The 13,855-nt window shown below is 43.0% G+C and overlaps 1 protein-coding gene across 2 annotated transcripts in view; it reads right to left on the reverse strand.

Annotated features, from left to right (window-relative positions):
• MAU2 (MAU2 sister chromatid cohesion factor) overlaps positions 1 to 13,855 on the reverse strand; it is a 52,246-nt gene that overhangs the window by 12,305 nt on the left and 26,086 nt on the right. The gene's annotated exons all lie outside the window — the stretch shown is intronic.

Here is a 13,855-nt window from a genome sequence, read left to right on the forward strand (position 1 = left end):
ACCCCTAGATGAATTCCCTGAGGGGTGTAGTTTGCAAAATGGGGTCACTTGTGGGGGGGGGGGTTCCTAAATTTTAGCATCTTATGGTGCCTAGAAACCTACATGGTGCCTAAAAAATAATCTCATAAAAAGGAGGCTCCAAAATCAAGTAGGTGCTCCTTCTATTATGAAGCCTGTGGTTTGGTCAACGTGCACACTAGGGCCACATATAGGATATTTATGAAAACAAAAGAATTGGGGGAATCAATTTTTAGTCACATTTCTCTAGTAAAATCTACTGTGTTCCTTAGAAAAATGTATTAAAATTGAAAATCTGCTAAAAAAATGAAATTTTGAAATTTAACCTACACTTTGTTTTTTTTTCAAACATTTTTCTTTATTGAAGCATGAAATAAGTTACATCCGGAATATAATTGCATTCCCATTGTGTGAATCACAAAATGTAGCATAGTAGATTTATGCACAAAGAGAAATAAACAATTTTGCAGCATACACTTTGCAGCAGTGTCTTTCATTATAAACGATCAGTACTACATGCAGTATAAAAGGGACAGTAGAAGATTCATCTGGACCCGCGCCTATACCCAGCCCGGTCCCAACTAGTGGTGCGTATCATGCGCAGCAAGTGATATTGGGGGATCCCGAATACACACTCGTGTTTCATACCACAAAGTATTCCTGAAACACTTCCAAATCTGCTCCTTCAGGGACTCTGACAGGGTTTCTATGTAGCTTTCCCACGTATCAAAAAATTTCTCTGTAAATTTTTCTTTTTGTAACGAAGCCTCGAGCCACTCCATTCTAAAAATATAAAACAATTTATCCATAAACAGTGAGAATGGAGGGGCTGTTGGCTGTATCCATAGTTGAAGGATGCATTTTTTTGCAGCCGCGGATACAATTATTAGTAACTTTCTGACCCCTAGTGCTATGCGAGTCTGTTCCGGCGTTATACCAAATATTGCCCACTCAGATGTCAGGGGTAGGCAATTTACTAGATGTTGGTTGACAAATCTCCAAACCTGGATCCAAAACCGTCTTATTATTGGGCAGTCCCACAAGCAATGAAATATGTCCGCCCTTTGGGAGCCACATCTAGGGCAGGAGGGGCTCGCTAGCATTCCCATAAGGTATCGACGATGTGGTGATAAGTATGTTTTATGAAGTACATTTAAAAATAGTTCCTACACTTTGTTTTAATTCCTGTGAAACACCTAAAGGGTTAACAAACTTCCAAAATGCTGTTTTGAATACTGTGAGGGGTGCAGTTTTTGAAATGGTATCATTTATGGGGGTGTCTCACATACAAGTCCCTCAAAGTCACATCAGAACTGAACTGGTCCCTAAAAAAATCAGTGTTTGAAATTTTCTTGAAAATTTGAGAATTTGCTATTCATATTGTAAGCCTCCTAGTGTCCAAAAAAATTAAAAGGAAGTTGAAATAATGATGGAAACATAAAGTAGACATATGGTCTATGTTAGTTATTAACTATTTTGAGTGGTATGATTATTTGTCTCACAAGCAGAAAATTTAACATTTTGCAAATTGCTAAATTTTCCATTTTTTTACGACATTTTGGTATTTTTCACAAAAAAACACAGACTGTATCGACCCAAATTTACCACTAATTTGAAGTACAATGTGTCACGAAAAAACAATCTCAAAATCACTGGGATAAGTAAAAGCAAAAAAAAGTTATCCCCACTTAAGTGATACATGTCAGATTTGAAAAAAAGGGCTCTGTCAGGAACGCAAAAACTGGCTCTGTCAGGAAGGGGTTAAAGAACCAGACTGTCAAATGTAAGGGGACAGTTCCGCTTAAGATATATAAAGCTTAAGATACATAAACCGTTCAGGTGAGACAATAACATTAATCAAAGCCACCCCCATGAGGGAAAAGAGTTGAGGGATTGCACCATGCAGAAACCAAAACACAAGCACGAGGAACTTGCAAAGGGTATACAAACTCCAATGCCTTGTACACATTTAATAACTTGAGGGACCAGAAAAAAATGTGAAAAACTAGCAGAGGCACCTGCACACTTGGGACAGGAATCAAAGTATAATTCCCCAAACTATCCAGTATACCTTACATAAAATAAATAAGTGGAATAAGCGGATATCCAGCATATGCCACACTGGTACAAAGAGAACCAAACAGGAAACTCCAATCTTTGTCAAGATACAAAAGTCCATATCCCAGTGAGAGCTGCACAGACCATTAGCATAAAGATAAAAAAGGAATATGCATGAAAAGTAGACTTTAGAGAGGATGTGGACTAGAAATTGAATCGGAGACTTAAAACATCATCTTTCAGCTACAGTACATTGCAAAAGTATTCACCCCTCCTTGGCTTTTTAACTATGTGTTACATTACAAACTGTAATTTGATTTTTTTTTTTTATCTGATTTTTCGCAGATGGATCTAAACAAAATAGTTGAAGTGCAATGAGAAAAATATTTATATAAAAAAAATAATCTAAAAAATGGTATGTGCATATGTATTCACCCCCTTTGCTATGAAGGGGGTGAAAACATTTGGTCTACAGCAGGGGTGGCCAACCAATCAGAGCCAAAAATAAATGTTCTGGCAAGACAAAGAGCCGATACCATTCAAAAATGGGCATGGTCTACCTCCCAGAAGGCCACACCCCATTTTTAAATGGGTTGTGGCGAGATAGAGCGATCACATACTGTTAATTTAGCCCAGTGGGGCTCAGGATGGCACCAAATGAAGTTATCTGCAGTGCATATAAATATTGTACATCAAGTGTGTGTATATATGCTCACCAAAGACCCAGTGCGGGCCAACTACACATACTCACACTGCCGCGGCAGCGAAGGGAGCACTCAGTTGTAATGTAATCAATCCAACAGGAATCTTTTGCAACGTTTCGATTTATTTACAAATAGTCATCAGGCATAAAGAAAAATAAAACAATGCTCACTGTATAACTATCTATATATTGGCATTATATACATAACAGTACATACCTGTTTAATTTAGCCCAGGAGGGCTCAGGATGGCAGGCGGAGCAGGAGGCTGAGGTGGGGAAAGAGCAAGAGAGCTCAAAACGGCATACGGCTATGCACTCTGCAGTGTCTAAAATGATGCCGGCCGGGACGCTGCCTCCTAGAGCAACTGCGCATGCACTGGGTCACCCCAGCCTCGTTACGCTGTACACGCAGGAGGCTCACATCAAAGGGAGGGACAGCTGTCTAGCCGGCACCGCTGAGAGGCACATGAAAGGGAGGGAGCCGCACATGAGAGAGGGAAGAGCTGCATGCGTAGTTCTAAAACCTTTTTGGGAAAGGGTGATACAAACCTTGATTAAAACAGGTAAACCTGGGTCTGTGTTAAATTCTAAAAGATGTATATTAAGCATTTGTGTGGGTAGCACTTTAAATGAATTTGATAAAGCATATGTATTTAATTTATGCGCACTGGCTAAGTTGCTAATAGCCAGGACATGGATGTTTAAGGATGGGGCAGAGTTTGCGGCCTGGATAAATATGATTAACTGCATGGTTTTACACAAGAAATATATTTTTATAGGTAGAAACTATATATCCACTTATACAAAGATAGAGTACAGATGGCTAGATTCTGGCTATATGATACCTGGTGCTATCACTAGTTAAGTATATAATAACAGTAAAATGTATAATTTTTATATCACATGTTAAGCATTTAACGCACACATAATATCATAGGTTTTTTTTCTCTATTGTTTGTTCTTTTTGTAGTCACAGTAATTTATGTAAGGTAATTCTTTAAGGCACTGTAAAAGAGCACTAAATAAGAAAAGTGACACAGACCAATTGTAAAGGTAAACTTTTAAAAGCGAATGAAATAGCTATCCGAGTAATACAGTATATGGGCAAGCAGGTTAACGCACGTGGTCCAAATGTTACAAAATGCATATAATATAGCGGGCATACCTTATATACCCTAATATGGTGGAGAAAAATGACTGAACAAAAATAAAATAAAAAAAAAAGATACGAGCTAGGATGGATCTTACGATAGATGTATATAGCAGGTTATCTATGAAGGGTGTGCCCATGCAAAATGCCCCCCCATTTACCCCTCATGTGCAGGATTTAGCAATTTGTAGGACTGGCGCTTCACTCTTCATTTGTGACAATGGGGCAGATGTATTAGGCCTTAACAAGAGATAAATGCAAGGTTGATAAAGAGATAACTGTCCAGCCAATCAGCTCCTTACTGACTTTTTTCAAACAGCCTGTAATATGACAGTTAGCAGGTGATTGGCTGGATGTTTATCTCTCTTTATCATCCTTGCATTTATCTCTTGTTAAGGCTTAATACATCTGCCCCCATGGCCCTTATTGAGATCTGATCGCAGTACAAATTTGTTCTCAAAATGTGCAAAACCATGCTGCACTGCAGGTGCGGCAGATGTAACATGTGCAGTGAGTTACATTTGGGTGGGGTGTGTAACTTAAAACAAATCTATATTGCAGTGTAAAGATAATGCAGCCAGTATTTACCCTGCGCAGAAACAAAACAACTCACACAAATCTAACTCTCTCTATACATGTTACATCTGCCCCACCTGCAGTGCACATGGTTTTGCCTATTTTGAGAACAAATTTGTACTGCAATCAGATCTGAATAAGGACCCATGTTTTAGTGCATTGCATGCAACTCTGAGGTTAGGTTACCTCCAACACAAACAGTAAGGTGCTGTACAGTAGGTCTTTAAATTGCTAGGTGTTTGTTTTATCAACGTCTACCATTGTAAAGCGCAACGGAATCTGCTGCTCTATATAAGAAACTGTAAATAAATAAATAAGGTGGGACAATAGATGTACATGTAATTCCCAATGAAGTATGAATATTTTGCAGAAAGGCTATTTTGTGACATCATGACAAGGACACTTCATAGTTTGTCTTCTGGAACGATATTACTTTGTTGCCTGGGCAAGTTCATGATCAAACATCACGAGAATGAAACAAAGGAAATTGAGTGATATTTTAAGTAACATTTTTAAGAACAAAAACAGCAGTAGTGAAGTGTGCCTTTTAACTAAAGATTTGAACATGGCTACACTGTCTATGCCTAAACTGGCGTTAATCATTACTGCATGTTCACGTGTGAATGGATGGATGACTTGCAGAACTAGACATCTCCCTATTTGCTATGCGTTGCAGGTTCTGAGACACACAAGGGGACGGTACCAAGGGACTGTGGTGCATAGCTAACCTAGTACTTATATGGAAGAAAGGTAGCAAAACTAACTCAGAACATATAGACGGGTCAGCCTTGCATCGATTGCGGGAAAAATTAGGAGAAGGTGATAAGTAAAGCTCAGCATGGGTTCGTCAAAAATAGATCATGTCACACTAAATGCAATTAGCATCTATGAGGAAGTCCGTAGGGGTCTAGACTTAGGGAAATCAGTTGATTTAACACTTCCTGATTTCGCTAAAGTTTTTGACACGGTGCTTTATAAAAGGTTATTAATAAAATTATGTAATTTAGGGTTAGGAGATAGTTTTTAATCAAATTACAAATTGTGATTGCACAATCAGGAACAGAGTGGTGGTAAATGGCATACATTTCAGCTGGGGTAAGGTCCAAAGTGGAGTCCAATATTGGGAACCACTTTGTTTAATATATTCATTTATTATATAGGAAATGACATAGTGAGTAAAATTGCAATATTTGCAAAATTGAGTAAGGCAATTAACACAGGAGAGGAAGTGGGTACACTACAAAGTGACTTTATTAAACTGGAAAGGTGGGAAATGAAGTTTAATGTTGATAAATGTAAAGTAATTTATTATGGGAACAAAAATGAACAAGTTACTTATACCCTAAATGGATTTATTATAGGGAATTCTGCTGTAGAGAAGGACTTGGGGGTCATCATAGATGAAAAATCGGGTAATAGTGCACACTGCCAAAGTGCAGCAGCAAAAGCAAACCGGACACTGGCATGCATTAAAATGGGAATGGAATCAAGGGATGTCAATGTGATAGTGACTCTTTACAAGGCATTGGTGAGACCACACTTGGAATACTAGCAGGGTTCGCAAATACTCGGTATACCGCGTTTTTTTACCCACTTTTGATGTGCAGGGACTCATTTTTTTTAAATGGCTGCGTCCCCTGGGACGCGCTCCTCCCTGTATGGCATGCGCAGTATTCTTGCATATTCTCTGTGCAGGGATACTAGTCACAGTGGTGTGATGCGGTGCGCGGGCTAGACCATATAGCCGAACAGTGAGGCCAGGGCGGAGTCAGTGCAGCACGTGAGAGGAGAGTGAGACCTTCTGCTCTTCTATCTGCCGCGGAGGACACCACCCAACCCGGCTGGGAAGCAGACAGACCGTGTGGATGATACAGCTGCCAGACACCTTGCTGCCACCGTGACCGCCCGTCGCTGCCAGAAGGAAACAGCTGCCGCCGGGGAGGACATCTCGACGGATGCTAAATGCATTACACCCGCCTGCTCCAGATCGGGATCATATGTAAGTGCATTGCTGGGGGAGAGGAGTGGCACTGTGGGACTCTAGTGAGGTGCAGGCTGAGGTGTGCAGCATGGCGGGAGAGAGGCGCAGGTGGGAGATAACTAACTAACTATGAGCTCTTCACAGCTGACAATATGTGAGTCAGCAGTGCAGCCGCCTCACCTCATATTGTCATCGAAGGTGACTAGTAGCAGTCACAGCGGCACCTCATGATTTACATAATTTGTACTGCATGAATAAATTTCTGCTCCAATGCTACTAACTAATCCCGCCCCCTGACCTGCCGCCGCTGTGCTCTCTGCCATTATTACTCTAACAGCAGAGAGCACAGCGGCGGCAGGTCAGGGGGCGGGATTAGTTAGTAGCATCGGAGCAGAAATTTATTCATGCAGAACAAATTATGTAATACATGAGGTGCCGCTGTGACTGTGCTACTAGTCACCTTCGATGACAATATGAGGTGAGGCGGCTGCACTGCTGACTCACATATTGTCAGTTGTGAAGAGCTCATTGACAGCGGGCCAGCAGTGAACAAGTGTGCCCCCCTCCCCTCACACCCACCGAACAGTGACCCTGCTGCCAGTACGGAATAGAGTGTAAGCTTGCAGCAGGGCCCTCTAACCTCCAAGTCTGTCTGTCGTTACCCAGTTTGTTTTATCTCTGTCTACCATTGTAAAGGCGCAACGGAATCTGCTGCACTATATAAGAAACTGTAAATTAAAAAATAAATGTAGGACTCACTGTGATGGAACTGAGTAACTTATAACAAAATATTTTGTTTAATGACGCTGATTAATCTGACTGAATTCCATTATTATTGTTCAATTCAATCTAGCACCTTGCTCCGTCCTGGCTCAAACCAACAATGCGCTAGAGAAACCAGAGCAAAGAGCGACAACTGACTGAGTCAGGAAAGAGGAACTGCATGTCTTGTGTAACAGGTGCAGGCTGCTAGAATGAATTAAAACACAATCTAAATGTTTTAATATTTTTTTATACGTTATATTTTGGGTCTGCGTGTGCCGTGAAAAAATCTGAGGTACTCTTTACTTATCACGGCGCCCATCGCGGGCATTGAATGCACTAAAAAATCTGGTGCGACCGACACGATGCCCGCGATTTCCCATAGGGAACAATGTTAAATGTCTCAATTGACCCGATTTTCCTGTTCAATGCCTCAATTGACCCGATTTTTCTATAGGAAACCATGTTAAATGGCCCACAGAGGCCAAATAGGCACCCTAAAGTGTGAAATGGCCCCCCCAATTGTTAACGCCACCCCACGATCAACGTGAACCCGAACCGTACGCGTCCTATGACCTTTTCATACCCCCACTATCCACGTCGGCGTGGAGTTGAGAATAGAATAGTGTGGCGAGCGCAGCGAGCCACCGAGCCCGAAGCGTGGCGAGCCCTGCGGATACCTGTGAAGCCCTCGAAGGGACGCGTTTACCTGTGAAGGTATCCACGCCCCCTCGCGGGGCTCGCTACGCTTCGGGCTCGGTGGCTCGCTGCGCTCGCCACACTATTCTATTCTCAACTCCACGCCGACGTGGATAGTGGGGGTATGAAAAGGTCGTAGGATGCGTACCGCCGCCGCTCGCCACGCTTCGGGTTGACGTTGATCGTGGGGTGGCGTTAACAATTGTGGGGGCCATTTCACACTTCAGGGTGGCTAATTGGCCTCTGTGGGCCATTTAACATTGTTTCCTATGGAAAAATCGGGTCAAATGAGGCATTGAACATGAAAATCGGGTCAATTGAGACATTTAACATTGTTCCCTATGGGAAATCGTGGGCATCGCGTCGCACCCGATTTTTAGTGCATTCAATGGCCGCAATGCCCGAGATTTTTTTACCTGCGATGCCCACGATCAAAATCGTGGGCGCCGTGCTAGGTAAAGAGTACCAAATCTGATAGTCTAGGGCAGTGTTTCTCAACCTCGGTCCTCAAGGACCCCCAACAGTTCACGTTTTCCATGTCTCCACACAAAGTAGCAAGTGAAGCAATTAGCTCCACCTGTGGATCTTTTTAAATGTGCCATTAAGTAATGAGTGCACCTGCAAAGTGACCCCCCAAATTTTAGATGTGAAGGGTCCCCGGGACCCACTTTTTTGGCTGGTTTTCGCGAACACTGATACTAGTGTTCAGTTCTGGGCACTGCACCTTAAAAAAGGACATAAATTAATTGGAACAGGTACAGAGAAGGGTGACTATGCTAGTAAAAGGTCTCAAAATTACTAGAATACAAAGATAGGTTAACCAGGCTGAATAGGTTTTTAATGGAGAAAGAGAGGTTGAGAGGTGATATGATTAGTATGTTCAAATACAGGATTGGGAATCATAGGAACTGGGAGATGATTTGTTCACTAACAGGCCTATACTTAGGACACGCGGGCATGTACTGAGGTTCAAGGAAAATACATTCTGTACTGAATTAAGAAGATTCTGTACCATTAGAACAGTAAAATTCTGGAACTCATTGCAGCAAATGTTAATGAATTTGAACTCGATGGCACTACTCATGTTGTAGATGGCACGCTAGAACCCACAAAGGAAATGCAAGTGGGAGCTATTTGAAAACACATATCCTGCTGTATGTTTAAACATGGCCTCTAAACTAGTATTCTGTCAACTGTCATCATTCAATACTAAAGTGATTTAGGTTAGCACACAGTGCCACACACATGCTATCCACCAGGGATGTGTGCTGAGCGATCTGTGCTAACTCAGTGTTCTTGATGCACATGCGGGCGATCTATCTATCTAGATTGTGGTTGCATGTGCTCAAGATCTGGCCCGGCGATGGTGACACATGGGACTGTGCATCGCCATTGCCATGGGCGTTACACACCGAGTGATCCGTGCTTGATTTATAAAAGATGTACACAGATCACTTAGAAAACAGCACAAAATAGCCCTGTGTGTATGCCCCCTAAGGTTTGGCTGTAATTGAGCAACATACATACATTAGCAGAGATCGGATTCTTGGCATTCATACCCAGAGGGAGTTGTAACAAATTTTGGAGAGAGGTAAAGCTGAGAAGTTGCCTAAATCAGTCATCAACTTCTAATTCCTTTATCTAGCACAGTATATGAAACAGACGCTGATAGGTTGTTTGCGCAAAATTGAGGCAATGGCTGTACTCATTGGACTTTGATGCATCAAAAATAAAATAAAAAAAGACTACCGAGTCATCTCTCTTCCCTGAATCTTTTATAAAAAAAAAATTCTTTTATAGTTTTACCTAAAAGTATACATGGTGTCCTTTTTTTATATTTATCGGTCATGCACATATCTGTAATTTCTACACTTGTCAAATGAATCCATATTTTTTCTTTAAAATATATTTTATCCATGTCGTTGTTTATACACCCACATTCACTGTTCGTTGTTGGAGCTTTATTTCACAGTAATTGTGTGACACCATTGGTCGCTGAAATCCTACATACTAATACTATGTATTTAGGGTATTGCCGATGCCCTATAAAAAGGATTCATTCATTCATTCATATGTTGGTATATTCTCTATACAGTTAGCAAGATGGCTGCTTCTGTTTATAGATCATGTCCGGGCTGAGACGAGACCTCTCCATATGTAGAAGCAGTGACTACATGATATAAGAAAGTACTTTAATAGAATATTTATTCTATAGCCATGTGCTCAACACATGCTGGCATTATCCATGCAATACTGAAAATGTACTTTCCACTTTGTTATTATTTGTATAATAATTGTGTTTTTTGATACCAATGATTATATTGTTAAATGAAGGCAACACAGTATGTCCATAATGACTAAAGTACAACAAATAATAAAATAGTTATCATTTTCATAAATCCTGGACAATGTTTTAAAGATTTTTTTTTATTGCAACATATATGTATAAATATTGCTCCATATTTATGGTCTGGTACACCTTAACACTTTTTTGAATCACGGCACCCTTGAGCATCAAAACTATTTCATGACACCCCTAGGCCGAATGTTAATTATTGATAAAGTCAGACAAAATTATTACATTAAGTTATCATTTACAGCACTGGTTTCACCTGTGATATTGATCATAAATAATTTTAATTGGTCCTGGGCCACAACTCAGGGCACCCCTGCAAGTGTCCTGAGGCACCCCAGGGTGCCACGGCACAGTTTGGGAACCACTGCTTTAACAAATTATATACTTATCAATAAAATAAATGCAAAAATACTAATCATACTTGTTTTCAAGGACAATGTTTAAACACTATGAGCGAGATTTACTTAACCTTCAAAAGCGATAAAATTGAGTGATAAACCACCAACTAGTACCCCTTTCCCACTGCAGGCTTTACACGTGTAAATGCCGTTTTTTTAGCCTTTTTAAACGGCTAGAGCTGCAGTGGGAAAGCTCCAGGTTGCTTTACACGGGTAACAAATACCGGTTTTTGTTACCCGTGTAAAAAGCAGTGTTTTTACCGTGTTATAGCCGTTTTTTCGGCAGTGGGAAAGGGGTAGCCCTTTACCCGTTAAAAAAAAAAACGGCATGGGGTCCCCCCCCCACTGCCGAAACCAGCACCAGGCTGAAGGAGCCGGGGCTGGTAATAAAAAATCAGGAAACCCGACAAATAGGGGTTCCCTGATTTTTTACAACCAGCCCCAGGCTCCAGGTCCGGGGCTGGTTCCCAAAATACGGGGGACAAAATGACTAGGGGTCCCCCGTATTTTAAGAACCAGCCCCAGGCACAACCAGCCAGCAGGGTAATGCCACAGCCGGGGGACACTTATGATATAAGTTCCCGCGGCCAAAGCATTAACCCTACCGACCAGTCAGCCTGGCCAGGGGCCCTGGGGGAGTGGGGACCCCCCCAATAAAGGGGTCCCCCCCCTCCAGGACTTACCTGACCAGGCTGAAGCCTGGTGCTGTCCCCGGTGACCCTGGAGCGGTGGTCACCGGGCTGATGGTATTGTGTAAAAAATAGAATAAAAACCATTGTCTTTTACTGGTGAACTATGAGTCCCAGCAAGCCTCCCCCGCAAGCTGGGACTTGGAGAACCACAAGTCCCAGCCTGCGGGGCATTAAAGGGCCCGCTGGGTCTTGTAGTGCCACAGTAAAAGAAAGAGTTAAATAAACACACTGACACACGTGAAAAATAAAAGTTTAATACATACATAACACATACATACTGATACTTACCTATCTTGAGCCCGTAGGTAGCCCTGGTCCTGATGTCCTGGTCCGTGTCGGCGTCTGTATCCAGTCGGCATCCCTGTCGGCGACGGCGTCGGCGGTCCGGAGTCCGAAGAAATCCATTTGGGAAGCTGTGGAAGGAAATCCTACTCACCTGTCCCAGCGCGACGTAGTCCAGGTAAGGTCTTTGCAAAAAAAACAAACCGACACCCGAACCAGACCGGACTGACGGAGACACACGTGTGTTTGTTTACATCGTGCGGCTCCGCCTCCCGAATGCCGCTATTGGCCGCCTTGCGGCCTAGCGGCTCCTGATTGGCCGCTAGGCCGCAAGGCGGCCAATAGCGGCATTCGGGGGCGGAGCCGCACGATGTAAACACACCGTGCGTCTCTCAGCTGTGTCCGCTTGGTTCGGGTGTTCGGTTTGTTTTTTTTGCAAAGACCTTACCTGGACTACGTCGCGCTGGGACAGGTGAGTAGGATTTCCTTCCACAGCTTCCCAAATGGATTTCTTCGGACTCCGGACCGCCGACGCCGTCGCCGACAGGGATGCCGACTGGATACAGACGCCGACACGGACCAGGACATCAGGACCAGGGCTACCTACGGGCTCAAGATAGGTAAGTATCAGTATGTATGTGTTATGTATGTATTAAACTTTTATTTTTCACGTGTGTCAGTGTGTTTATTTAACTCTTTCTTTTACTGTGGCACTACAAGACCCAGCGGGCCCTTTAATGCCCCGCAGGCTGGGACTTGTGGTTCTCCAAGTCCCAGCTTGCGGGGGAGGCTTGCTGGGACTCATAGTTCACCAGTAAAAGACAATGGTTTTTATTCTATTTTTTACACAATACCATCAGCCCGGTGACCACCGCTCCAGGGTCACCGGGGACAGCACCAGGCTTCAGCCTGGTCAGGTAAGTCCTGGAGGGGGGGGACCCCTTTATTGGGGGGGTCCCCACTCCCCCAGGCCAGGCTGACTGGTCGGTAGGGTTAATGCTTTGGCCGCGGGAACTTATATCATAAGTGTCCCCCGGCTGTGGCATTACCCTGCTGGCTGGTTGTGCCTGGGGCTGGTTCTTAAAATACGGGGGACCCCTAGTCATTTTGTCCCCCGTATTTTGGGAACCAGCCCCGGACCTGGAGCCTGGGGCTGGTTGTAAAAAATCAGGGAACCCCTATTTGTCGGGTTTCCTGATTTTTTATTACCAGCCCCGGCTCTTTCAGCCTGGTGCTGGTTACGGCAGTGGGGGGGACCCCACGCCGTTTTTTTTTTTTAAATTCTCCCCCCCCCCTATCTTTACACTGCTTAAACGGGTTTTTAAACGGGTAAGTGTGAATGTGACAAAAACAGCTTTTAAACGGTAATTTACCGTTTAAAAGCTGCAGTGGGAAAGAGTCTTATGGCTCTTACCCGTTTAAAGACCCGTTTAAAAAAAACGGGTCTTTACCCGTGTAGGCAGTGGGAAAGCAGCATTATCCGCTCCTACCTGCCATTTTTCAAACCCAACCTGTGACATGGAAGTTGGGAGCTCATTGGCTGGTGGTTTATCACTCCCCATTTTATCAAATTTCAAGCTAAGTACATCTGACCCTATATACAGTATTAGTAAGCTTGTATTAGTCCGTATATGAGGCTTTTGACACAACAGGTGTAAAACAGTTCATCCTTGTGAGTTACACAATTGCAAATGTTACTTTTACTCACTTTGTCTTATTTTTTTTTTTTAAGTTTGTTTTGACAATAATAAAAACATTCATATTAGTGTGCCGAGCACAGCAGTACGGATTCGGTATGAAATCCCGATGGTCACAATCCCGAATGGGTCAGAATACCGACAAGGACAAAATCCCAACATTTGAAATCCCGACATGGTCAAAATACCGACATATAGAATGTACAGGTGAAACAGTCAACATTACTTTTCGTCGAAAAGGTCGACATTGGTTTTTTCACAGTTTTTTTACCTGAATGTTGACACAGTTGGAAGTGAACCGCAGCCCCTCAACGCTCGCAATGCTTTGGGCACGGTGCCTCGCTGCGCTCGGCACACTATTTTATTCTCCCACCCCGCCCTAGTGGATGGTAGGGCATGAACTACCGCCTTTCAGTACATGTCGGGTCAAAAAACAGTGAAAAACCCATGTCGACGGAAAGTCATGTTGACTGTTTCACCTGT

The sequence above is a fragment of the Crinia signifera genome, chromosome 1 (genome assembly GCF_055691185.1).
Source record: "Crinia signifera chromosome 1, ASM5569118v1, whole genome shotgun sequence".
In the NCBI taxonomy this organism is placed as follows: domain Eukaryota; kingdom Metazoa; phylum Chordata; class Amphibia; order Anura; family Myobatrachidae; genus Crinia; species Crinia signifera.